The sequence below is a fragment of the Manacus vitellinus genome, unplaced genomic scaffold (genome assembly GCF_001715985.3).
Source record: "Manacus vitellinus isolate BGI_N305 unplaced genomic scaffold, ASM171598v3 scaffold_16_pilon, whole genome shotgun sequence".
Classification (NCBI taxonomy): domain Eukaryota; kingdom Metazoa; phylum Chordata; class Aves; order Passeriformes; family Pipridae; genus Manacus; species Manacus vitellinus.
The window spans coordinates 1,753,976-1,780,914 of record NW_021939189.1 but is presented as its reverse complement, the minus strand read 5'-3'; the positions used below and the strand labels follow the sequence as shown (position 1 = coordinate 1,780,914).

Sequence of the window (26,939 nt, the reverse complement as noted above, 5' to 3'; positions counted from 1 at the left end):
GCTCAAGCAATAAATGTTGGTATAACCAGTCAGGGAGCAACTAACTGCACATTCAGTTATTTCAGCAGAGATGGAGGAACTGGGAGAGGAGGGAAGTGAGGGAAAAATCACAGTTCCTTCCCTCAAAGTAGTTCCTGCTGGAACAGCGCGTCAGACCCAGCCCTTTATTGAGGCATCTCCTCAAATTTGTAATTTCTCTGTCAACAGAGAAATACAGTTCAAACCCACTTGTGTTGGTTTTGAATACAATTTTTTTGGAGTATATTGTTTTTTGAATATATCTTTTGATAAGTATATATTTACCTTTTTACCTGAGATGTGCAGGCCAGCTCACATTTTGCATTAAAACTGGTGGTAGAACTCCTCTCTTGACATGAAAAACAGCACAGCAGCGTTTATACAGAACATTGGGGGCTAAGGGGAAAAGATGTCTTTTGCATTTGTTGAGATGCTTTCAAATATTCATATCTCTGCCTTTTTTCCTTCTCCCCTTTCTCAAGAGACTAAAATAGTCAAAATAGCTTCTGAAAGGGCTCGTGATATTCTCGTTATATTGTATAGTAAGTGCTGGATCTGTGTGAATAAAATATTTAAAATGGTTGCTTAACTCTTATAGTATTAGAAGACCCTGAATATTGCAGTCATTTAAATATAATGAGAAATAAATGCAAAAAATTGATGAAATAAAGAAATACACACTGCACTGGATTATCACATCAGGGATCCAATTAAAATGAGTTCTTCTAATAAATATTGGTTTAATAATGTAAACTTGTGATTGCTATATTATTACAACAAAAATAAAATTAACAAGATTTAATGGACTGAGCAGCCATTAATTTTCACTTGTTAATTTATTAGGAGCTTCTAATGCTGTTAGATGCACGGTAATGCCATTATCCTGCATGAACTACTTGATGAAATAAATAGGGCCAAGCAGTGCTTGAGTTAAATTGAAATCAGATTTTATTCCCAAATTATCTTTTTCTGTTGTTTGGGGTTTTGTTTTTTATTATTACTATTTTTTAGCTTTCCTCTGTTGAGTGCAATTAAATTTTCAGGGATGGGATGCAGCACTCTCTTCCAGTAAAGGCTTATGAATAGTCCTAATTAACTTTTGTCCTTGCCTGCCTTGATGTGTTGTGTAAAAAGCCTTTTCCAGTCCCGAGCTGCTTGATTGGCAGTGGAGGGAGAGATGGGAGAGAGGAGAATAAAGCCAGGGCAGAGATTCTTCCCCAGGCACTGCAGTTCCAGCAGGTGGACTCCACCAAGTTCAGCAAATGTTTGCCAATTCCATTTGGACCAAAGACGAGGAAATTGGTAATAAGTGGGCTCCTGTCAGTGATAGTGCAACCCAGGAGACAATAATGTGTGGATTGTTGCAGTTAATACTGGTTTTAAAGGCGTTTTGAAGCCTTTTAGATCTGATCCTGGTTTGTTCACACATCTCTCTTTGCCATTGTTTGGGTGAGCAGGGAAGTTTGGTTGCTCCTGGTATTGTGGCTCTGCACAAACAGAACACAAAGCCACAGCTCTTTCTGTGTTCCTTCAGAAGCAGAGATCACAAATGTGAGCAGAAATAAACTACTCTGTGCATGGTTATTAAAAAAACCCCAAGGGTAACCCTTACCTTCAGAAGAACCCAGCCAGGTAAGAAATAATAAAATAATAACACCCTGCTTTGTAGAGGATCACCCAGGAGTCATCTGAGCTCCAGTAGGAAAACTTTATTGTCAGCTAAGGAGCCTGTTAAACCTAATCCAGATTTGTTCATGCAGCAGCAAGGTGGGTTTCTCTGTCCTACGTGGCTGTGTGTGGTGCAGGGAGATTTTTGATGTATTGGGAGGAGTTGTTGGTGAACCTCATGTAAGAACATGCTTAAAAATCCAGGAAGACCTACCTGTTAGAAAAATAACCCGTGTAAGTCTAGGAAAGGTGAATAGGTGATCTTGATAAATTTTATGTGTCACAAGAAACACCTTTCCAGCTCGCTTGCTGCTCAGCACTGAGGTCAGGAGGGCAAAGAAGCTGCAGGTTTCAGGTGGTGCAGCTGTGCTGGGTGTGCCCACCTTGTCCTGGAGCACCTGCACCCTCAGCACAGGTGGGCTCTGAGCCGTGGATGGGAGCAGCTGCTTCTCCATCTCCAGAGGAGTATGCACCAGCTTAGGAAAAGGGAGGGTGTGAATCCTGCAGAGAAGATTGCAGGGGATGAGGTGTCAGGAGCTGAGGTGTGAAGAGATTGATCCCTCTCCCTGGGACTCTTGCTTCCTCCAGGCTGCAGGATCCTCAGGAAGGAGCCTCAGAGTCAAGGTAGTGGGTTAAACCATCCTTAGCAAACTTTATAATTTGTGGTTGAAAATGTCAGCAAACTTTTCCTTACAAATGGTGTCATAGGAAAGGCCGGAGTTTATCTCTGAGTTGGTGACGTTCATTAACCGTAACACAACCTCTTCTGAAAAGGAAGTCAGAGCAGAACTTTCCTCCTTTGTGGTGAAGCTGCAGCCAGCACTGGTTGAGTGATGGATGCTGGTACTGACTCTCCTTTTTCACAAAAACAGAGGCGAAACTTTGTGCTTCCTGCTCTTGTTGCTTGAATACGAAAAGAGAAATTCACTTACAAATGTAGAACAGTTAAAGTTCACAAAAATATTGGGCTTAGAGGAAGACGTGTGGCACTGAGAATGCCTCTGTTTCTGTGTTGAATGTGAAGCTGTTGTTGCTTTATCTATTTAACAGCTAAAAAATCCCCTTTTCCCCAATTTTCCTTTCCCTCCATAACTGGATTTTCAGTGTTGCTGTGTGGGAAGACAAAGACCCAACTACGAGCACCTTTAGTTTTGTTGTTCTCAGAAAGACCAGATGTGGTTATTTTCATAGGGATACAAAGTCTGTGGTTTCCATAAATATGGAACTTCACAGAAAGGTCCTTTTTATTGTTTGTTGGACAAATTGTTGTTGCCCTTGACTCAGATGCAGGGATGGTTTGTAGCACACGTGTAACAGTATCTGAAAAATTATACCAGTATTTAAAAAGCACTCTTTGTCTAAAAGAAAGGGCTAATAAGCAGCTGGAGTCTGGAATCTTTTCCCACTCTTTTTGCACATGTGTGGTTACATGGATTTCAGTAGATTTACCCCTGATTTCCATGCAAGTGAAAGCAGAGTCAGGCCAGCACAGGAAGGCAGTGAACTGAGAAACGAGGAGAGAGGTGTTTGTAGGTCGAATATTATCCACTTCTCTGTTTTCAAGTCAGGGCTTTTGGGGTTTCTGTGGGTTGTTCTCTGTGGGATTTGAAGCCTTCCCAGCAGAGCCTGTGAGACCTGGGGGCTCCAGTCCCACCAAGACTGGGACTCGTCAGCCCCTGGGCTGGAAATGTGGCAGGAAACCAGGCAGGATTGAGTTGGAAGTTTGATGAAAACAATACTTCTCTGGAAAACATTTCATTTTCAGAGGAGCTCTTGCTCCTGTTTCACTGAGGGTTTTCTGGTGGGCACTGATGGAGCTTGGCAGAGACCCTCCACATTTGGAGCTGGTAGTGTCCCCTGATCCTGTGTAGAAGGTGATATTTGACTTTTCTCACTGTGTTGGTTTTGTTCTTATTTTTATTCTTATTTTTATTCTTATTTTTATTCTTATTTTTATTCTTATTTTTATTCTTATTTTTATTCTTATTTTGTTTTAAGCATTTTAATCATTTGTTTTAAGCATTTTAACCATTGGTGAAACCCTTGTTATAAAGTGCTTTTCCCTGAACCCCATTCCCAGCTACACAAGCACAGGAAGGAGGAAGGTTTCCTGCATAAAACCCACCCAAAATTACAGGCCTAGAACTCAGAAGAGCACAAGGTCTGCTAATAACAGCTGTCCTTGCTTTCCCAACAGCAGGAAATGTCTAGCATAGCTATTGATGTTGGCTTGGAACCTTCAAGCCAAACTCCAGTGGGCTCTGGAGACCCCATGCAGGAGTTTCATGGGCTTAGAATGGTGAAAATCACATATACTTTGGTTAATCTTCCTCCATATCTGCTTCTTGGGCCTAAATTTACCTGATTTACTCAATGTAAGCTTCACCACAAGTCAAAACTGCCCTGTTGGCCTGTTTAATGTTTCTTATGTGTTCTGTTAAAAATTTTCTTTTTTTAAAATTTTTTTAATGGCCAGTTCTTGCAGAGGGACGACTTAGAACAGTAGAAAGCCCAAACCAGATTTTAAAACCACTGTGGCTGGAGCAAGCTTTACAGAACAACTAAATGCCAAATTTTAAAAAGCAGATAATCACTGTCTGCTTATCAAAGCTAACACAACTTTATAGCTGATTTCTGTCGCCAGCAGGAGTCTCCTGGCAGTCTGCAAACCGTGTTGAGCTTTGCTCTGAATTAGATGCCATAAATAACTTGTGTGTAGGTAGACAGCTGATCATTGAAGCTTTTTCCCCAAGCCTGGCTTTGCTTGTTTGGTAGAACTATAGGCTGAAAGTTCACCTATAGAGTTGCAGCTGCCTGTTTGTTTTCCCCCAGTCATAACTGAATAAAGATCTGTTTTGACTTGTGGATTGCTGCATAATGGATGTACATTGTGGTTTAGGGAAGACTGGAAACATCAGGTTTTGCTCCACAACACTGTGTAGCATCGAGCAAAATATTGTATTACTGCTTGTACCTTGCTCTTAACTACCTCCCAAATCCAACTTGCCTGTCAGAGAATTTAATTACAGTTGTGAAATCTTGATATTTTTAAAAACCTGATGCATTACCCTGCTGCTTTCAAAAGCTCTCTGTTGCTGTTCAGCCTCCCTTCCATCCTAAGAAAGCAGTTTTAGTTCTTGCTGGAGACTTTCTTTGAAAACATGCGGGTGCTACGTCAGGGGGGAATATTCGAATTCCACAGATGTTTGGTGGTAAACCTTCCCCGGGTTTGCATATTTTTTATCTATTCATCTCTGTGCTGGTGCCTCCCTTACACACGGAATATTTGGGCTGGTTGATGCACATCACACCCCGGAGTTCTGCTGCCCAGCTCGAGTTTGGAGTCTGTTAGCACAGGTCCAGGGGAAGCTCTGTACATGCAGCCTCATGTTCTTAGTTCAGTAACATTATATAACCATATGGGAATTTAATGCCATCCAAATACAAAATGCTAAATGAAACAAATATGTGGCTGTCAAGCAGTTGTGCTGTTGCTGTTGGAATTTTACAACCACGGCAACAACAGCTGGAAAACAGGAGATTTCTGTACCTGTAGCTGTGTCTTTGTTTTGTGTTGCTTTAAAACTCCTTTGCATCAGAAGACTTGTGGGGAATTGTTCTGAAAGAGATGACTGAAAACTAATAGCTGGCCATCTGGCTGGAAACAGCATTATTAATTAAGGGTTCTCTTTTAAATCATTTACAAGTTTGAAATAAATGCTCTTTTCAAAGCTGTTGGAGCAGGTTGAACTTGAAGCCTTGCTGTGGGAAACAGTGTATTTGATGTATCTCCTCACGAAAATTAAGGATGGAGAAGTAACCTTTGTGATGATCATTACTAAGATAAGCTAAAAGCAAAACAGCCTCTGCATTAGTCCTTGTGTGTTTTTAATGGTTACTTTCTTTAAAGGATAACAATTAAGTTCCAATGCTGTCAGCTGCTCCCATTAAAAAAAAAAATCATAAATCTTTGCTCTGATATTCATTGAGTCCTTTTGAAGATCTTTTTATTATGGTCTTCCCACCCCCTGTTTGTGACCTCTCATTTTATACCATAGGTCTGACCTTGAAGTGTTTTATATCAGAAGGATTTTTACCCCCTTTTGCTGATGGGGAGAGTGAAGTCCTGAGAACTGGGTTGACCTACCTGAGGTTGTTGGGGGCAGAGGCAAAGCAACATTTAGGTGGCAGACAGTGTCTCATATCCTAGACTTGAAGTGCCATTCCTCTTGAGAGGGCCATGGGAAGATTCCCAGGCTCTGGATGGAAAACCAAAGCTGGTTCAAAAGCTGTTTTTTTTCTGAATTATTCCAATAATTCATAACATGTGGATAATTCTATTAATAAAACTAATTTTCAGTTAAATAGAGGAAGAGGCTCTATCATTTTGGAATCAAAGACTCAGAATGGTTTGGACTGGGAGGAATTTTCCAAACTCACCTAGTGCAGCTCCCTGCCATGCCCAGGGACATCTTTTACTGGTTCAGGTTATTCAAAGCACCTTCCAGCCTGACTTGGAACACTTGGAGGGGTATTCCCAGCCTCTCTGGGCAACCTGCACACAAAGGAAGTGCTGAGGATGCACCTCCTTGGATGCTCAAGCGGTATTTCACTGTCCTTCCAGGTTTTCCAGGCTTGGTATGAGCACAGCTCCTTATTCCCTTGGTTTTTCAGTACCCTCAGGGTCCCAGGGATGTCTGAGTGACAGAAGAACCATCTTAAATTCAAACCTACCCATATTGCAAGTTCCTGATGGTTGCACATAGAAAATATGTCTGAGGGTGTTGGAAGAACTGTGTGGCCATTTAGATGGAATTGTGCATAGAGTTTAAGGGAGCACCCTTAAATAGTTCTGTGTCAGCACCCCCTCTGTTCCCTCCCTGTGGTTCTCCATGTGTTTCCTGGGGGGTCTGTGCTGGAATTCGTGGTGCCAGGCACAAAGGAACCCAGGGAACAAGTGAAGGCCTTGGGAGTGATGGCCTGAAATGGAGTTCTGTCAGTCACTGCTTTGCATGCCAGGCTCTGCTGGTTCGAAAGCCCTGCTGAGAGAGCTGCTTCTAAACAGGAATAAAAATAGACATTTGAGTGTTCTGATTTTAGAAAAAAAAAGAGGCATTTATTGGATTATGATTGGCTGGTGTCTTTGAAGCTGGAGACAGTTTTATATTACAGAGTTTCTCACTCTGCTTATTCTCTCAGTTCCTGCTCCCCCCTTCCCCCTTTTTTTTTTCCCCCTCTTTTCTTGCTTTCTATTTTTAGGATGGCATTTCAGAGTTTCTGCTCTACTGGCAGGACAGCTATTCCAGAAGAAAGAGGAAAGGTGGGAGGTAGAGCTAATGAGCATTAATGGTCTGTTATTAATTTGGCTTTTGAGTTTGACTTTGTGTTCAAAGTTTATATGTTTCCAGTTTATCTGATAGTGGTTGAAAGATGTGGTTGTGCTTGAAGCCATTGATCAGGTACATTTTGACAGCCTTTGCACTTCAATAGAAATAGGAAGGAAGTTTAGGACTGGAGAGAGGCCATTAAAAGTTTTAGGACAATTCTTTGTGCATTTTATATTTTGTTAGATATCTGTGTATATATTTAACTTTTTAATATGTGTCTATAAATAAGTAAAAACTTGTATCCTATAGAATTAGCTTCGAGTGGAAACTGGTATTTAATTAATCATTCTGTGGGGAAAAAGTATTGTAACTTAATTTAAAAAAAAAAAGTTGATGATCTCTTACCATTGGAACAAAATCTGAATAGCCCTTGTTCAGTGCTACATGTGCCTGCATAAATGAAATAATGGGATAATGCTGTTCCAGTCAGCTCTAATGCTGATCAGAGTTGCTTTAAGGGCATAAAAGCAGGGAGAGGGAATTCCACAGGGGAGGAATAGTTAGTGGGGATGGATGTGACATTCCACCATCCCTCCTGGGGAAGGGCCTGGGCTCGGGCTGTTCCTGAGCTGCAGCTGCCCAGGGACTGGGGGTTAATTTTGTGCCTTTGTGACTTGCCTTCTCCTGGGGGTGTTTTTCTTTCTTTATTTGTTTAGGGGTTGGGCGGTGGGGTTTTTTTTTGTTTAAATGTTATTTTTCTTCCTTCTCCTGCGGCGGAGAACCTTGAACAACAGGAAAAGATGGTTATTGGAAGGGCAAGGAAAGGAACAGAAAGGTTCTCTGTTAGGAGAGCAAAGGTGTCACACTCAGTGTGACAATGTATAAATCAACCCAGCCAGAGATGTTCTTGGTTTTGAAGCCTGAGTGGGATTTGATTTTTGTTATTAGTCCAGTAAGTCACATGTTTTTAACCTGTGTGACATTTCTGCACGTGCAGAGCAGCTCTGAGTTCACACCACTGTGAGAGAGGAACTGGGAAAGCCTAAAAGACTTCGTTGCCCTTTTGTTTTAGGATCACTCTTGATTTTACAAATTATATTCTGTTTCAGCCTTAATTTTGCTTTGCATTCACTGTGCTGCCTGGAGCTGTGGAGAATATTTTTCTAGGCTCGTTTAAGGGTTGAGTGTTGTCAAAAACTGGCCAAAAGTCTTGCCAGTGTAACTGCCTATGTAATGTATTGCTATAAATTAAACCACCCAAGGATTATTTTTAGAAGACAAGGCTTATTTCAAAACCCAGACCATAACTTTTCTACCAGTGATTCAATAACTTATTCCTGTCTGTTAAAAATTGCCCCTCACGTTGAGTTGGAGCCAGTGCGGGACTTTTTTTTAAATTCAATTTTAATTTTTTTTTTTTCCCAGCAAGTGGGGTTACTCAGAGGTACTTTGGAATAACCAGGAGACAGACATGTCTCTTGGTCCACAAAAACTGCTATGCACAGTTTATTTTATAGCTATCAGGGGCTACTGCTTAATCTGAAGTTGGCAATCCTTTGGGAATGCAGTGTACAGGCTTGCTGAGAGCATAACCTTTCTCCAGTTTTGTTTTCTAGTGTTATCTCCTGGCACAAAAGGCTGGAGGAGGAGGAGGAGGAGAGAGCAAGTCAAGTGTTTCAAATTTGTGTATATTTATATCCACCCCAGTAGTTTTCAGGGCCTGCAGAAGGTGACTGAGGAAACCAGGTCCGTGTTGTACAGCAGTTTATGGGGATGAAGCTGCTCTTCATTCCTTTGGGAATTTTCAATCCAGTTTTTCCCAGGCTGTGAATAGGTTGGCAGATGCTGCCACGCCAGCCTGGTGTAGCAAGGGGCAGTATGTTGGTGGAAGTTGAGAGAGCAATAACCCCTGCTTTTTTATTTGTCAATAATTTTTTATCTTGTACTTTAAACCCAAATATTTTCTTGATATGCCAATAAATGGCAGAGTGGATTTGGACTGAGCAGACGTCTCTGGCTGTGCTGCTGTGTCTCATTAATGTCGCTTGGAGGCCAAGTTAATTTTAACAGAAATGACAACTCTGAATTATCTAATTTCCATGTACTTTCATACTGTCGTATCTCTGCATATTATGATAATGGTACAGCAGCAACACAATTTTATTTATGGTTTCCACTTCAATGAGTGCAGTTCTTGTTACCTCCAAACCACTGCAGGAATGTTACTCACAGGGTGAACCACTGGGCTTTGAAGAGCGTGGCTGTGATGGAGGGTTTCGTTTCCTCACATCCCACACCCATGACTGGTAGTTTCTTGACTGGTAGTTTCTTGTCCCTGTCGCTGCCGGGGACTGTTCAATACAGGTTTGTGGCTTCAGAGGCCCGTAGGTATGTCATGATTTCATGGTGAATAGGCATCTAACCACATGCAAAAAGCCATCGCAGTTGGCCATTTGGTGGCTGCGCTCAAGGCGCCTCTGAGGTGACAAACACTGAAGATGCAGATTCCTTTTATGCCTTTTGATGTCCCCTTTAAAACAAGACTAACCGATGCTCATTGTGGAAGGTAAGTAGCCCATTAGTGGCCATGTCCTTTAATGAACAACCTGAGCTCTTGAGGTACCCTCAGTCTGGCACTTCTCCAGAGTGTTGAAAGCACTTTTTAACTGTGCTTTGTTCCAACGAAGTGAAATATGGGTGCAGAAGTGTTGGGTATTGCCGGGTTCTGCAGGGATCTGGCTCCGTGCAGAACGTGAGGGGCCCTGTGACCCTTGTGCAACAATGAGCAACCCTTGAAATGCTCCTCCTTCTCCTCAGCCCTGCAATCCAGGCGTTTGTTAGCACACAGATAAGCTAATTGTACAAGAGGCAACATCACCTGGAGATTGCCTAATCCTGCCATGTGCAATAATCTGCTGACCAGATGTGCTGGACAGTACAGGTGTGAAACGTTATAACTCTTTAACCCGCTCAAAATGAGCTGCACATTTTGCCAGAGGTGAGAATATTCCAGAATATGGAATATTCTGCAAATGGCAGTGACAGGAACTGTGCCTGGAGTGTGCCGAAAATATACTTCTTAAAATCTTATTCCTTTAAGTTACATCAAGAGGATCTTGTATAATCTAACATATTGGTGGTGGTGTCCACATGCAGCTCTAATCAACGTAGCATTACTTTCCTTGTCTTTTTGCCTTCACTGAAGCTCTTCAGGAGATTATTTCAGCTAAAACCTCCTTCTCTGGCATTTGGTCTCTTCCTCTCAGTGCAATAGCAATACTTAAAGTGATAGATCAGCACCTAATAAAAGTGGGATTATCTCTAAGCTGGGAATAAGTAGAAGGAGCCCACTGTGGAAATGACAGGGCTTGCTCGTCATCACAGATTCCTTCCCTAACACTTGGAGTAACTTCCAGCAAGGTGTGAGGGGCTTCAGAGCACTTTGTCACTCGCTGCTTTTTACTACTTGCGAGCCATTTAGACTTTGGCTGTTCAAACTGTTCTGATGATCTCTCTCCAGTCATGCAAATATCACAAGCTGTTCGACTTGTTCATTTATTCTCTTGGAAAGGCAGAGAGGAAAAACAGCCTTGACTTGCACCCTGGAGGGAGCTATGCAAAGCCAGGCTGAGGATTCTGGAGAGGGGGGGAGCTGTGGAGTTTTCTATTCTTTTGTTGATTAGACTTTGCTTTCTGTCATCTCTTAGCAAATAATGAATAACAGTCATAGGATGCTGGGAGACATGAAATCTGGAAGTGTTTATTACAATATGTGTGTGAACCACAGTCGTCACCAGAGCTGATTTTCTCACGGACCGGTCTGGTCTCTGCCTGGGGCAGAAGTTTACAGCTATCTCTGTAATAATAAAGGCTCAGGGACTTTGGTATTCCTGCTTCCCAGGTTCCCCGTGCATGGCAATTACTGTCCGTGCTGCCCTCAACACCTGTCTCTGATTTCCATCAGCAACAAAGGACTCTGCTCCATAAAACCCTTCGCTGGTTGTCTGTAGAGCACTTCGCTTTTACAAAACCCCACAAAAGCAGATAAAAGCTGAGTAAAGCCGTTGCTGCAACAGGCCTAAAACAAACTTAAAAAATCGTGAGGTTTTTCCTTCCTTCCCTTCGTGGTTTGTTTTTGTCTTCATTTTTTTTCTCCGGGGGAGGGGTGTGAGTAGTGAAGGTTTATCTCCAAACGTGAACACTGAAATTTTGTGGGGGGGATTGTGCAAGCTGTTGTTTGAGTTTTTTTTTATCACCTTCTCCACCTTAAGAACTGCTTTTTAAAAAAAAAAAAAATAAAATTCAGATTTCCATGAGCTCAGTCCTGCAGGAGAGCTCCCCATGATCATCCCTGTTCCCTGTAGGAAGCTCTTCTGCCCCGTGCACCCTCGGGATGAGTAACAGTGGTCCCACCACACTCACACGACATGTTCTCAAGAGTTTTGCCACACTGAGCCTCGTGTAAGTCAGTGGAACTAATCACATGTCTGAGTTTAACCCTATGATTCCCTTCCCGAGGTCTGCAGCTGCTCCTGCGTGGCTGTGGCATTGCCTGAGCTGTTATCAGATGCACCTCCCTGCAGTGATGTTGCTTTTATTTTACTTTTTACTCTTCACAGCAGCTCTGTTTAACAGTGGGCTCGCTGGTCCTTTGGAGTCTGAAAGCATTTTGGAAAGGATTGCTCCTAAAGTGATTTTTCAGCTTGCAGTGACTGCAGTCTGCTCACTAAATATCTACTTAATATTATTCTTTGGGTTTTAAAGAAAGTGGAACATCAGATAATCAGTTTAACTCTTTGTTTCCAGTAACCACGTCTCTGTGGGCAAGCAAACATAAAACAAAAGGAAACATTCTGGGTCTGAGTGAGGATGTGGCTTCGTGTTACACCACGTATTTAGTCTGGTAGGAGATGGCCATTAAAAGGCATAATCCCATTTCTGTCTCTGCTGCTGCCTTGTGCAGAGTTTGCTGTAGTTCTGAGAGCCTCTTTTTATCTTCATGGCAACAAGATCACCCATTCTAATACCTTGGAAATTGTGCACTTCTAAATCAGACTTGTGGGCAGAGCTTTGACCTCTGTATTGGAATTAGTAACCTGCACAAGTGGGTCTTTTAGAAATGCATCCTGTCTTTATTTAAAAATACCAAGACAGAGATTCCACTGGTGTTCTTTTATTTTTTTTTTAACAGCTAATAGTCTCCTCACATTAGAAAAAAAAAAGGTACCACATTTCAGCTGCAACTGGCCCTGGTGTCATTTTACAGCATTGCTTCATTTTACCTCTCTTGGCCAGGCTGATGAATCCTGCAGCATTCCCTTTTTCCCCTTCAATAAACACACTCTTACCCTGCTGGCATTCAGATCTCACTCAGTCATTGCCTTAACAAAAAAAATGGATTGAAATTCTTATATATTTTTAAGATTTTTCTTTGCCCTAAACTGGTTTTGTGGGTATATTTTTACCAAGCTTTACACAGTTAATTGCTTTACAGTGGTCTTGACACACTGTGTTTAGAAAATTACCTTTTATCAATGAGGTTTCTCTTCTAATAGTGGAATGAAATTAAATTTGAGAAGGCCTTAAAACTAGGTTATCCAGAGTTGTGGGGGTCTTTAATTCTGGGGGGGGTCTTCTAATTTATTTTTTTTTCACTGGAGATAAAATTTACCTGTAGAACCCCCCACCAAATAATGTTAAATCAGGTGATGTTAAATTTTGTCCCATGATGGGTTTTTTTATGTTTTGGTTTAGGTGCCCTTGTAGGTTGTGCTCCTTCAAAGGAGCTTTCTGAGAGCAGCTCCAAGAGGGTAAAGGCATTTGTGAAGTTGAATCCTGTATTGCTGCCTCAGCCTAAATTAAAGTCTGTGGTTTGCCTCGTGATTTGAGAGGGATGGGAAGGGAGCATGTTGGAACATGGGTGTCCCCATGGCCTGACACTTCTGACTCTCTGGAAACCAAAGTTCCCAGACTCCTCTGGAGAGGCAGCCCTGGCACGTGACTCGAGAGGTTTGACCCTTCCCACCTAGAAAAAAAATCCTTTTATTATTTTAGCACTTCTGATTCTGCTTAGAAATAGTTTGGGATAGGATGGACTGCTGTAGGAAGGTGGGAAAATTGCCCAGGAGGGTGTCTGAGAAGGCTGCATTAAAAAACCCCATCACTTTTGAGGAGGAGAACAGTGTTGGGTGGGAAGAAGCTCCCCTGTGCTGTGCTCATGAGCAGCAAGTCAGAGCTGGGATTTGAGTGTGATTGCCACAATTTTGGGAAAACCAGAAATTTCAGATCTGCCATATTCCTTCCGAGTCGTCTTTTTTTTTTACTTAAGGAGGATTTTACACTTTCAGGAGGGGTGTGGGAAAGGCAGATATTAACAATCCTTCAAGTATTTCTTTTGTGGGTAAATTCAGGACAGAACAGCGTCTTGTTGGTTCAAGCTACACTTTGCATTTCTGCCCCGAGGGCAAGAATATGGTTACAGAGCATGGCAGGCTTGCTTGGACAAGCTGTAATGAATGTTAAATAACTGTTTGGTAGCAGGGCACGTGCTTTTCACTTAATAAATATACATTGTGGTAATGTTAGAGGAGACCTCAAGATTATAATTATTTGAAATATGCTTTACAAGTGCTTAGCAAAGCAAACCAGTTTGGAGGCTCAGTCAGGAGCACACGCTCCGAGGAGATGCAGGGAATTTTCCTTCACCCCATGTGGTTTAAAGCAGCAGAAGGCATCTGCCTGTCTCTTGGCATCCTTTGTTGGGGCTGTGCAGGGCACTGAAATATGTATTTAAATACATCTCGTGATGGCAGAGTGATCCTCAGGTGGCTTAAGAATCCCAAATTCCAGCTGAGTATTAAATCAGCAGAATGGTGCTCAGCTGAGGCTGGTTCCCCTGAGCTTCCCGTGCTTGAAAAACTGAAATTCAGGGAATAATCAGAAAGATGCCTTTTGGTTGATAGGCTGATGCTCAGAGACCTGGTGGGGTGATGGTGCTGTTTGTGAGCAGAAGGATGAGTCATTTAGCATTTACCTGAGTGGTTTTGAGGTCCAGAAGAAGTTTCCTGTGCCTGTTATTTCAGGGTCCCTCTCCAGTGTTGTCAGTTTGGTTAGAGAAAAAGTGCTTGTACTCCTCAGTTGCCATTATGTGGAATCTTCTATTTGCTTTATTCTTGATTTTAATCTACTGCAAAATGAACTTTGGAGGAATTAAAGTAGACAAGATTATAAACTGTTGTGGTATAAATTGTCAAAAGGTGATTAATACTAGAAGCTCTTTTATTTATTTATTGTCATTGTGTGGACAGTCTCCAACACAGAGCTGCATTGTTAATTGTGCTACAAACTTTGCAGGCAAACCTTAAGGCTGTTCTCTTTCCAGTCAGGGTTTCTGGGGCACAACTGTGTGTGCACCTGTAATATTACACCCACAGGGGAATTTGGAAGGTCTGGAAAGCTTAGATCCTTAGATATTGGGCTGCCTGGATGGTCTCACAGTGTGAGTTGACTCCCCAAGACCTGTGGGAGCTGAGATACCTCTTCCAAGTGTCAGCCTTGCCACACACACGTGCAGCTTGTTTGGGTGTGTGCAGGGAAGTGTCTGCACTTTCTGGACCTACCCCAACCTGCAACTTTGACCAGGTATGGAGAAAGCACAAAGAAATGTAGAAACCCTTCAAACTCTGCCCAAAAAACTTCCTTTTTTTTCCATGGGTCCAGCACAACCTGGAAGCACATTAGCTGGTTAAAATGGCAACGTGATTGGTTTCCACTTCATTTCTCAATGAAACCAGTACTTGGACCAGAGTTGCACACTGGGAGCAAGGCATTCACGTGCAGGCTGAGAAAAAAGGACCCTGCTCCCACACCTTTTGGCTTGTTTCTGCTCAAAATCCCACGTACAAATGGGAATTAGTGCCAAGCTTGCCCTGACTGGCCCTTCAGTGGGCCCTGTTCTTCGTCTCAGCAATGTGGGGACTGTCAAGGCTCGTCCCTGAGTAAACCTGCCCGTTCTGTGCATCATGTCTCCTTTCTCTGGGGAAGTTTTAGGGTCGCCTTGTTTCTCTTTGGGGTCCCTCAGTCGGGAAGGAGGCGCAGCCAGGGTGTAAGACAGTGACAGTGAGGAAGCTCTCCAGCATTTTCTGAATCCCTGGATTTCCCGGGTGCACACATGCAGTAGCCTGTGTTATCTGCAGTGCTTTGTAGGAGCATATTCCTTACTGTTAATCCTCTGGGCAGCACATGAGCCGTTTCCTGTCGGCAGCGCCGTTCCCGCAGGAAAAATGTGGTTTAAGAGCTGCCTGCCACTGCATTCCAGGGCAATATTCGGCCAGCTCCCAGCTGCCCTCTTTCCCAGACACTCCTCAGATCTGAGCAGGGGAGAGGATGCACCCTGGCTGAATTGCCTTTGAGGGAGCAACAGGGCCTTTTCCAGCCACCATCTTTCCCAGGGAAAGTTTGCCCTGGGCCGCATGAAAGGGAAGGAGGGTGGTGGGGTTGGGCCAGTTGGCTCCTGGTGGAGCAGCCTGGGGTGAGCAGGACAATGCCTGTGTTCACTTCCTCCTCCAGAAAATGTCCAGGCCCATCATGTGCTGCAGCAAAATTTATGGGATACTCAGATGTACAGGTTTTTTTTTTTTTTGGGGGGGGGGGTTTGAAAAGAAGGATCAGCTTTCAAAACGTTAGATGTTGATGCCAGATGTATTTGGATGTGGTTTGCTTTGTTCTTAAACAATAGGCAGTTTTAAAGAAAGAGGAATATTCCTTGTGCCCATATGTCCCATTGTTTCCATCATGGGTATAATCCTGGCTACAGGGCTCAGCATTATCATGCTGATTCTGTTTGGAGTGACTCATACAGTTGGATATTTGTCATCCAGTTTGTGGAATCTTTGATCTCTTGGCTTCTTTTCTGATCAAATCTGGGCTTTGCACCCTGTGCTGTAGGAACTGCCTGGGTTTGGGAAGCAGTTCTGAAGGACTAAATTCCATCACTGCACACCTACTACGTGCTTGAACTGTTGGGTGTAAACAATGAGTTCCTCTTGTTTCTGGTGCAGTTTTTCATGGTGCTGTGTTTTACCAGCAGGGATTTCAAAGGGAAAGAATATGCAGGTTTATAAAAAAAAAATAAATTTCTAATGGCAAACCAACAACATAAATTCAAAAATAATTTTCTGAATACTCTGAGAAGAACAAGGAAATCCTCCTGAGTGACACTTGCTTTTAATGTAAGCTGAGCATCTCTTTCCTCCATGAGGGATAAAATTGTACTTTGAAAATGATAGGAAGCATTCAGGAACTCAGGCAGATGAGGATCATTTAGTTTTTTGTCTTGTGTGGAATTGTCAGGTCTTAATTAACCTAAGAGGTCAACGAGCATCTTTCATTTCTCCCCAAAATGCAGGAAGATCTTGGTAAATCGGAATGAAGAGAGACTGCAACACGATTTCCTGGCTGTGTGAAGGAAACTTGAAAAATTTGGAGTGGTGAAACCATAATTGGATTAAATGTTTGCCTTTTCCATGGGGGATACGGATAAAATGTCTGCCTTTCAGTAGTTTTGTTTTGCCAGTGCTGGTTAAAGATCCTGGGCTGGTGGGTTTTGTTACAATGGGCTGAAGAGCAGATGGCAACTATGGAAGTGTAAATTAGCAGCAGCTGACAGTTCTGGAGAGCTATTGATTGTGTTGGTACCATTCTAGGAGGAGAAGTGCTAGATACTCCCTCAATCAATAAAGGGGAATAGAACTTCCTTGGAATCATTTCACTCAGTTAACCCATCAGGAGTTCTTTCTTCTATCCACTTACACTTTCTCTGGTTTTTTGTTTTATTTTTTTTATTCACCAAAATAACTTGTTATGTGAAACCTGGACTCATTCTTGATGGAGAAAAATTCCTAGGCTTTATTGGAGCAAAAATTGGAGCAAATCTGCTCACAGTCAGACACATGAAGGGGAGAGGAGGAAGGAAGGTGGGCCAAACATTCCCATGGGAAGAGCCTGGGGAAACCTCTCTCTCCAGCAATTTTTTTGCTGGCTGGGGAGTGGTGGTGACAGGTCCTGCAAAAAGGAACATCCTGTTTCCTCGGCCTGAATGTGAGTCAAGGTTTTTTTGGGGGGGAAAAAAATGGGTTTAGTAATAGAGGATTATCATATTGGCTCAGCAATTTGGGTACCTGCCGTGGATCAAAGCTGGCCTGTGATGCATCAGAGGAGTTTCCAGGCCTTCCCGGAAAGATCTTGGCAAAGGCAGCAGCAAAAGAAAATAAAGTCTCTGGACTTTATGCAACTCAAAGCATAGGATGGTTGACTGTCTTCTACAGCAAAAAAAATTGCTGATTTTTACCCAGTTTTACTCAATTACTCAAAAAGGCAGTGCCATTTTTAAATGTTTTTAGTATTAAATTTGTTGGCTTTTTCTTTTTACCTCAAAGAATTCAAAAAGTCCAGTCAAGTTAAGGCATAACATGAATGAAGTGAGTAAAGCAGCAAACTAAGAGTGTTGGACTCTTTTTTCAGCCTAATAAATAAACAGATGGACATGCAGGTTGTGGTCCAGCAGTGGATGGTGATGCTTTACTCCAGAACTCTTCCATAGCATGGAGGTGTTACATGGACTGAAAAATAAAAGGAAAAATACAGGATGTAAATTCAAGAGAGTTCTTTGGTTTGCTGGTAAAGATCTTCAAATCCAGCTGATTATGGAAATAACTTTGGGGCAAAACTTCTCTACCAGGTGTCCCCTCCTCAGCCCTGGAAGTGTGGAGCAGAATACTGGGATTTCCTGGACACTGAGGGGATAGTTTGTTCCCATCCCTGTCCCACCTCACAGCTTGGGCTGTTCCTTGCCCACAGAGCAGATGGGAGTTGAGAACCGACTCTGAACTTCATGTTGGGCAAAGAAGTGATTTTTTTTTTTTAAAACAAAAGCAATTTCTCTGCCTGCTGTTGAGAATTTCTTTGTGGCTTGATTTCAGCATTAGGGAATATTTGTGGTTTTACTCCAAGGGTCTGGTTCCTGGAGTGGGGGGGCACAGTCCCAAATTGCTTCTGCAGCTGCTGGAGCCTGCGTGAGCCCTCCCTGCTCTCCAGCCAGGGATGCTATTCCTTTCTCAGGATATTTGTCCAGTTTTAGCCCAGAGCAGCTGTGTGTGCTGCCCCCATTCCCCAGAGCCATATGAAATCCAGCAGTGCAAGGAGGCCTGGCTGGGGGAGGTGGGCAGAGCAGAGAGGTGGGCTCAGACCTGGAGACAGATCCCGTTCCCTCCTGCACCAGCAGGGACCTGAGCTGGGCCCAGCAGCCCAAATCCAGCCTCCCTGGGGCTCACACTCCCTCCAGAATAAGGGGCCTTTTTCCTCCTGAGTGGAGAAATGACTTCTGGGTGGGTCTCTCCCGTTTTGGTGTCATGTTTGGCTTTCATGCCTGGACCAGTGACGATGGATGTGGCATCATCTTTGGCATCATTTTGGACCAAGATCACCCAGGAGCTGGATCTGAGACCTCTTTTTACTGTCAGTCTTTCAGCAACACATATGAGGGACTTGTTCTTTAATACTTATATATGCACACACATATATATATTTAAATCTGACAATTTTCCCCTTTTTTTAAGCGTGAAAAAAAACACGTTTAACCTCTGCTTAGCAAGGAATTAAAGCGAATCTGAGGTGTGACACCAGCTGCCATCGCAGCATCGATCCTGGACTAGGGGAAGGTCTCTCCCAAGGCTTTGGGAGCAGCAAGAAAGCTCAGCCCGGACTCAAAGAGGCTCCTGTTATTCAGCGCTCAGGAATGCGGAGGCAATGCTCCAGCCGGGGTGTGGGCGGCTGTTTGCTTTGCGGTTCTTGCTGGGGGGTGGGTGATTTTTAAAAGCACTTGCTGAATTCGCATTCGGTTGAATAATGGCTACTTTATACACAAATGATAAACGTTAGTCACAGCCGAGCAAAAGAAGTTTCTTGTGTTGGTCATGGCTCTGGCATATCAAAAAAGGGAGAGGGGGAAAGGAAAAGGGAGAAAAGAAAATAGAGAGAGCAAGCCCAGGGTTTCAGTGCTCCAGAAACTGCAAAGTTAAACAGAGCTGCGTTTATGTTATGTGACATCTTTAAGCCTTTGGCTCTCTCGACTTAATGCCAGATATCTAATTTGGAAATATTTATTGTAACTGGCATATCTTTTAGAAGCCTGTCATCACGGAAAAACTGTCATCAAACTGTCCTTGCTAACTTGGTTCTGTTAAGTGCCTTTTTTTTCCCTCGGTGCTTCGGAGGTAGATGAATCATTTCTGCTTTCCTATGGCAAGCAGTGGCTGCTGCAGAAAAGCTTTGTAGGATCTTAACTGGATTTATGTGCTTTGTTTTTCTTTTTTTCTCTTTTATTCTAGAACTAAAGATTCTGCAAAATGAGGTGCCTGAAGGCATATTCCTAGATTTTTCGAAGTAACTGAGCACCTTGATATTGATTTTTTTCCCCCATGTGGTGGAGGGTCACCAGTCCCTCTCAGAGCCACACTTTGCTGACCTGATTTTTTCAGGTTACTTTAGTGCTTCAATATGGAATGAGGATGGAGATCTACATAAAAAAAAAAAAAACAAATTAAAAAAGCAGGTTTGAGAACTTGAGAATGGAATTTTATTTTCCGGCTGACTTTGTTTTTTCAACACTTCATTCACTTATTGCTTATTTGCTGTTATTGTTCCTTTAAAAAGCAAAGCTCAGAGCTGAGGTTAATCTGGGTGCCTGGGTCACTGAGATACCTTCTGGGAAATGATCCCATGGATCCCGTATTTTTACACTCCTCTGCACTGGCCCAATTCCCAGCCAGGTGCCCAGAATTTCCAGCTGTAGTGACTGTTCTGACTTGGTGTTAGATCCCAAAAAAGTACCCCCACAGTAGATCCTGGGGCGTAGAATCCAATTTGCTTTTAGGAAAAAACAAATACAACCCCCAAATTACACCTTTGTAACAACTCCCAGAAGGCCACGAAGAGGTTTAGGTGGGTACAGATGAGGTGGATTTGAAGCAGAACCTTTGCTGGTCCCTGCTCTGCTCTCGTTTAAAACTCATCTTTGCCTGTTTTAAATTACCACGTGTCAAGCACTGGAGACTCAGACCCGAGGGGAACCAATTCCAAACACTCTGGATGAAGCTGAACTTCTTGCTCTGCTAAACTGCAAAGCCCTTCCTGGGAAGGGTGGATTAGAGAAATCCCTGTTCCACGGGAGGAAAAAAGGATCTCTCCCCTTGACTTCCGTGCAGCAAAGACCTTGGGCAGCAACTAGAGAAGGTCACTGAGGCAAGTTTTTAATTAATGCAAGGAGGGGAGGAATCCACAAATATTTCCCTGCTCTCTGGAAGATGAAAAGGGGGCTCTGCATATCGCTTTTAACGTCAATAATGTTAATAATGCAAAGCCACAAAAAGGAAATTAAACTTTAAAAACCATGTTAGAATAACACTGAGAATTTGACTATAGCCCACGGAGGCAAGAGAGTTCAAAGGGAAGACTGAACTTTGTCTGACCCTGATGTGCTTAAGAATTGCAACACAGTTTCTATGTAATATCTTCCAATTTTGAGAGTCTTTACCAGGGCAGGAGGAGGAAGGTTAGTGGCACCCTATTTAAAATTGAAGTTGTTCCATGTGTGGTTTATACAATGCTGAAAAGAAAGACTTTAGAATTGGTGACTGAATACATCCAAGCTCTCAAATGATTCTCTAGGTGTCCATTTATATGATACCTATCAGGAAAGTAGAAATGTCCTTAAACAGACCAGGGTTTTTTTCCCCTAGAGAAGATAAATGAACAAACTGTCCTCCCCTTGGGGGTTAAAACTCTGTTGTTTCTCTAAGCTTTTTGACTTTTAAGTTGTTAATCACTTGCCTTGATACCTGTTTCTCATTAAAAACCATCAAACTTTTCTGCTGTATCTCCCTGGGCTGGTGGTTTGACTAGTTTTTTTTCCCTCTTCTTGTTGTGCTGTCTTGGTTTTGGTGTGCATATGTGTGGGGGGAGCTTTTTTAGTGTTTTTTTCTTTTTCTTTTGCTAGTTTGGAGTTTGCTTACAGATGTTGGTGTGTTTTTTTGGCCCGGCTTTTGAAACACCGTCAAGAAATGTAGCACTTAACAAGCTGGGAAATTCTTGAGTTAATGAGCTCTGCCTTTCTCGCAGGTGTTACAACTCTTTGGCTTTTGGCTTCGGGAGGGGTTTTTAATCAGAGGTTTGAGTGCTTGTGTCTTGGCAACCCACAGGGGAGCTGTGTGCCAGCTGCCTCCCTCCCAACACGCTGGTGTAAACTGTTCCTGCGAGGGAGAGATCGTGCTGGAACTCCAGTTGTATCCCAGCGGGATGAGATGAGGCTCTTGGAACCAAGGAGAGGAGCAACTTTTGTTGTGTTCACCCTTGGCCCTGCCAGAGCCCCTTCTCTGGGCCAGCAGCTCCCCACTGGGGGCCTCCAGATATCCTTTGTTCAGATATCCTCATGTCACCTTCCCTGCCGTGACCTGCAGCCTGCCCCAGGTCTCCTTTGAGCCACTGGTAAGATGCTTTTGGTATCTTCTCTTTCTTCCAGTGGGTAGTTTGGTTTTCAGCAGAGCTGGTGATGGGGGGGGTTCTCACTAATGCTCTTAAAAGTGTTCCAGCCAAACCCTTTTGAGAGAAAGTTGTGCACACGCAGCCTGATGTGCTTGGCTGACCAAAAAACCCCAAAGCCCAGGGCAGCCCAAGAGATGTCGAGGTGTTTGTGGCCTGGATTGGAATCTGCAGATGAGTCATGTGGTGGTGCAGGAGAGCAGAGCTGCTCCTCTGGAGCGCCCAGGTCGTGGTTGGGCAGTTTGGAGTAACAGACTGAGAGGAGGGAAGTCCCCAGAAGATCCCCAGGGTCGTGGGGACAGAGCTGAGGCCGCCCCCTCTGCCAGCTGGTGCCTACCTGGGGTGCTTTGGGTGGGGGACTGTGCTCAGAAGGGGTGGAAAGGTTGGTAGGGAGAGGTTTTTGCTGGAACATTGGCTCTGCAGATCCATGAACTCCTCCCTTTCAGTGATGCCACCTGGAGAGGGTTGTCCAGCCCCTGTGGTTTTCCCCTGTGTGCACTTCACGTGTGTTTTATTGGCTCCTCAGAGGGCAAATCGTGCTGTTTGTCAGCGTGAGGGGAAGGTTTCTTGGTGAAGTGTGAAGTCTGCAACGTGGGTACTTGAGTTTGGTTTTGTGTTTGCTTTCTTGGAGAAGCTCCAGGGCAGCTCTTCTCCTCTGAGTAACTCTGGAGGCCTCCTGGACGGGCTGAGCACATGGAATTCCCACAAGAGACACTCCAAAAAAATTTTTTTTTGAAATAACAGCCAATTAATACGAGACTGCTGCTGTGTAGACTCACTCTGTACTCATTCGAAATATATTTGATTATGCCAAACCACACAGAATAGATGGGACAAAGACATTAAAATCTGCAAGGGAGGGGTCAGTGTTTCATTTTCCCAGTGACCTGTGAGAGACCCAGTGACTGGTCAAGGGCAATCCACAGAATTCACTGCTGGAATGACATGGGAATGATGTGTAAGCCTTGGACTGTGAGAAGATTTCTTAATGATTTTTTTTTTCAAAGTTATACTAAGCAAATCTATACACAGACATGACTGGCCTGATCCCAAGCCCGTGTGCATTCCACAAACTCTTCCTGAGCTTTGGATCAAATCCTGGGTCTCCAAAGAGGAACAAGGGAGTTGCTTGTTGGGATTGTGTTGTGTCTGTCTGTGCTGGGCTCTGCAGGGGTGGGATGTGCAGGATTGCACCCATGATCTCTACTCATACTCCTACAAGGTTTTAGGCAGGAGGACTGTTAACAAGTAGAGAAACTATTAGAAATGTCTATATTAGAATAGTGTATATATAATAAATGTTACTGTTGTTAAAAAGAATTTCCTGTCTTGTCGATGTGAGATATAAGATAAAGTTTATTATTTCTTACTGCAGTTACTTTTTCAAAGAACACACAGGGGTGATATGGAAACAACATTGCACAAGAGGGAACTGGTAGGCTTGGAATTCTGTTCCTGTCGTAGCATCAGCTCTGTGAGTCCTCCTGTGCCTCAGCTTCCTTGCTTTGAAATGGAGCAAATAATTCTTTGGGGCACTGAGATAAGTGTGCCAAAGTGTGTCAGACACTTGGATGCTGCTCTAATGGGGACCATGTAGTTGCATCAATGATATATAAGGCACAATTTTCTTTTTCAGGTTCTTGGAGGCTTTATGCTGTGGTGTCAGAGGGGACAACACAGATCCCTGGCTAAGTTAGGCATGGGAGGGACTACACTGCAGAGAAAGCTGATGTTAAACCTAAACTAATTCCTGAAGTGGCTGGGGTAGGATTGGTGTGATGGAAAATCTCTCCTGCTGCCATGTGGAGTTGCAATGGGTCAGGATGTGCCAGGAGGGGTGTCAGCAGTTGGAAAAGCAGTAGGTACCTTGCAGGGTTGAATGAGGAGGATGAAGCAGGATTTTTATCTTGAGCCCCTAAATTACTTAAAAGGTCTATATTTTTTTTTTCCCCGAAAAGAAACTAATCCCAATATTTAGGAGAAATGGAAGCAAAGCTTGACTTGCCAAGAGTCATGGGCAGATCAGGAGGAGGAAAAGAGCACTGAGTAAACATGTTCATGGGTAAGGTATTTTTAAGGCAAATAAGTACAACCAGTGAGTTATAGCTTGGAACTGGGAATATTTTTGAAATTTTATTGGTGAAGTGTTTGGGCTCTCAGTGACTTCACTGGGGTAATTTTGGTCAATTATTTTATGTAACTACCTCATGGGTGGGTGCCCTCACAGCACAGAGGATCCTCTATCAGTGTGTATCCCACAGAATGGCTGAGGCTGGAAGGGACCTCTGGAGGTCATCTAGTCCAGCTCCACTGCTGGAACAGCAAGGCTGTTCCCTGCAAAGCTGATTCTCGAATTCCTTCTGGGCAACACAACTCAGACCTGCCTTAAGAATTGAACCAAACTTGGAAATGTCACAAAAAAATCTGAGTTTTACTGTGGAGTGTTGTGCCTTAGTAATATTATCCAAGGCAACTGAACAGTCTGCCAGTAATTTTATATCAGTTATAAATGTTGAATAATTTATAAGGGTGAAAAGGACATCCTTAGTGATCCTGCTGCATTGACAGTTGGGCTTCTGGCAAAAAAAAATGATGACAAAAATCACTTGAATTCACATTGTTGAGCCAAGGACTTCAGGCCTAGGGGAAAAGGAGAGTCCCAAAGTTCTGGGTGGGATTGCTGCCAGGTTGAAATACAGCCCCGTGCTTGCCCACCAGCAAACAACACAAATCCATGTGTTCATTAGAGCTGCAGTTAGATCATGGGTGAGAGTGAAAAAAGGACTTGATTGCATAAACAGAAACAGAACCCTGGTAACAATTGGTGGTGGAAAGAACAAGGAGAACAAAAAACGTCTTCCTAAATTGTTTTAACCAGGAACACCCCACATGAAGGAGAGCTTGTTCTTTGGGAATGCAGTCCCACAAGGAGTGGTGAGTACATGCTGCTCACAAGTCTGACAAGGTCAAACCATTGATTTTTCACAAGGCTTGTTTTTTATTTATTGTTTTGGGGGCTTGGGTTTGGGTTTTTGGCAGTGCAAGTTGCTTTAGCTCTGTGATCTTTGGGCATTGTTACTGGAAATGTGCATTTTTTCGTCAATGAAGAACATCCACTTTGATATTTTTGGTGTTGTGCCACCTGTGTGGGCCATTCACTTCAGAGTTGGACTTCATGTTCCTTGTGGGTCCCTTCCAGCTCAGAATATTCTGTAAGTCCTGTCTGCTGAGCTATTTGCATGAGTTCAGCTCATGGTGACCCTGACCTTCCCTTATCACTCTTCATCCTCAGTCATTAAGATTTCATTGGTTGCAATCTGTCATGAAATGCCATTTAAAAAGCATTTCATGATGTAAATGAAACAAATAAAGCCCAGCAACAGTTATTTAAAAGTGTGATCTCTCTGCATTGTATGTGGAAGATCTTCAAATGAATGTTTGATGTTACCTGGAAGAACAAAGACAAGGATTTAGGAGAGTTGAGTGAGATCCAGCTGCCTCCTGCACCTACAAACTGATCCTTCCCCTGCAGCTGAGCCCTCCTTCCAAGTGCTCCTTGCAGGGCAACTTCTTCTCCTCAAGGTACCTGTGATTTATCATCTCCAAACTTCCCTGGAACCTGCTTCCCCAGTGTCCTCCTCCCTGCCTTGGTGCTTTATCAGAGCTTTAGAAAGGGCCCGTTGTGCCTCTTGCCTTCCTGGCTCTGGCTCTTTGTGCCTTTTCCCGTTTCTAGATTTTCTACCAGAGGGGCTCCTTGGGTTCAGTTCAGGGAACTGCTGCTCCCTTGGGGTTTAGTTTCTTTTTCTGGGGCCAAATTGTGACATGTGGCTGTTCTTTCTCAAGCCCGTGGCCCAGGGAAGCTGCAGCCTCCATCCCACCCTTCTCTCTCCTGGTTGCCCACACACAGTTGGTGTCACTTGGTGCTGCTCTGCCTTGAAAAACCTGATTCATCGACTAAAAAATCAAATATTATTATCAGCTTCTTGAGAAATATTCCATTCTTTGTAAGTGGAGACTTCCAGTGTTGGGCAGAGCCTTTTGTGCTCTTGATAGAGGCCAAACCACTGATTCCATGGGAATTTTTTTCCCATGTGTAGCAGTGAACAGAGCTGTTTGTTTGATGAAACCTGATTATTGCTGTGTTCTGGAAGGTGGGTCCTGGATGACCATACTGCTAAAATAAACACACTGCTGAAGGAAATCAGCTTGTGGTTAATTAGCAGTGCAGAGAATGAATATGTATCAGTGCTCAGATGTTTGAATTGGAAGTGCTTTATGTAATTTTACAGGCTTGGGTGCTCTAACATTTTTTAAAATGCTAAAGAGTGAAAAATGTATTTTTAAAAGCCCCTTTGAAGGCAAATTTCTGTATTAAGCTGATTGAACTGAGGGCTGGTGATGTCATTTCCCACAAACTTGCTGCAGAATTCTCCTATAAAAGCCTAATGGTAGGAAAACCACAGGAAAATGAGAGAAGCAAAGGCATGTGCCCAGGGAATAATGCCATCAAAGGTGGGGTAACACACACCACTCTTGCACCACTGACTGGAAAGAGCCCAGGTGGCCTTTCCCTAAGGAGGTCTTGGAAAATCTCCTGCTCTCCTTGAAGTTTGTGCAACGCTGCCACTTCTCAGCCAGGGTGTCTTGAGGATTCCTGTGATCCTGAGGAGAAGAAAACAGCCTCGTTGTAAAACAGCCTTTTAAAACAAAATGTTCCATCAAGAGCAAGTTGGCAGCACCATCGTGGGCTCTCTTTGAAGCATCTGCTGATTTAAGGCACTTCTGATCTGCCTGATTTTTGAGCTCCTCTGGGATATTTCCCTTTGTGGTTTCCCTCAGTGGTTTTTTTGGAGCGTGTGTTTTCCTCAGGTGGGATCTGAAGCAGCACAGGGGGCCCAGTGCCATCACTGAGATGCCATTCTAAAGCCACAGTACATAAGGAAAACCCTGGCATTTTTACTGTTAGAGGAACCTCGTGTATGGAGCAGCTCAGACTCTGTGTGTGAAAGAAATCAAGTTTGAAAAATGCACTCACTGCATTTGCCCACACGTGTTGTAAACATTCTGTACAAAATACAAGTCAAAGTTGTGACAAAGTAGAGCAAAATAATCTTAAAGAAGAAATGGAATGAATCTTTCTCTCTACCAGTCTCTGTTCCCTCCCTAAAATATCCAGCAGCCCGTTTTTAGAATGCTGTGGTAGAAATAACCCCCTGTATTTCCTGCAGATCTGCTGGGCTGAATTTTGGGATTTCACTGGTGATGCTGAAGTCATAGAATCACAGAACCATAGAATCAGCTGGGTTGGAAGGGACCTCCCAGATCATCCAG

At 43.4% G+C, this 26,939-nt stretch overlaps 1 protein-coding gene across 4 annotated transcripts in view; it reads left to right on the top strand.

Annotated features, from left to right (window-relative positions):
- SMAD3 (SMAD family member 3) overlaps positions 1-26,939 on the top strand; it is a 77,996-nt gene that overhangs the window by 17,936 nt on the left and 33,121 nt on the right. For 2 of the 4 annotated variants that reach the window (XM_029958695.1, XM_018069588.2), the window contains exon 1: positions 1,687-1,785. The exons of the other annotated variants lie outside the window; for them this stretch is intronic. The gene's annotated coding sequence lies outside the window, so the exon portion shown is untranslated. Of the gene's footprint in view, positions 1-1,686; positions 1,786-26,939 lie in introns of those variants that run through there. 4 annotated transcript variants of the gene reach the window in all.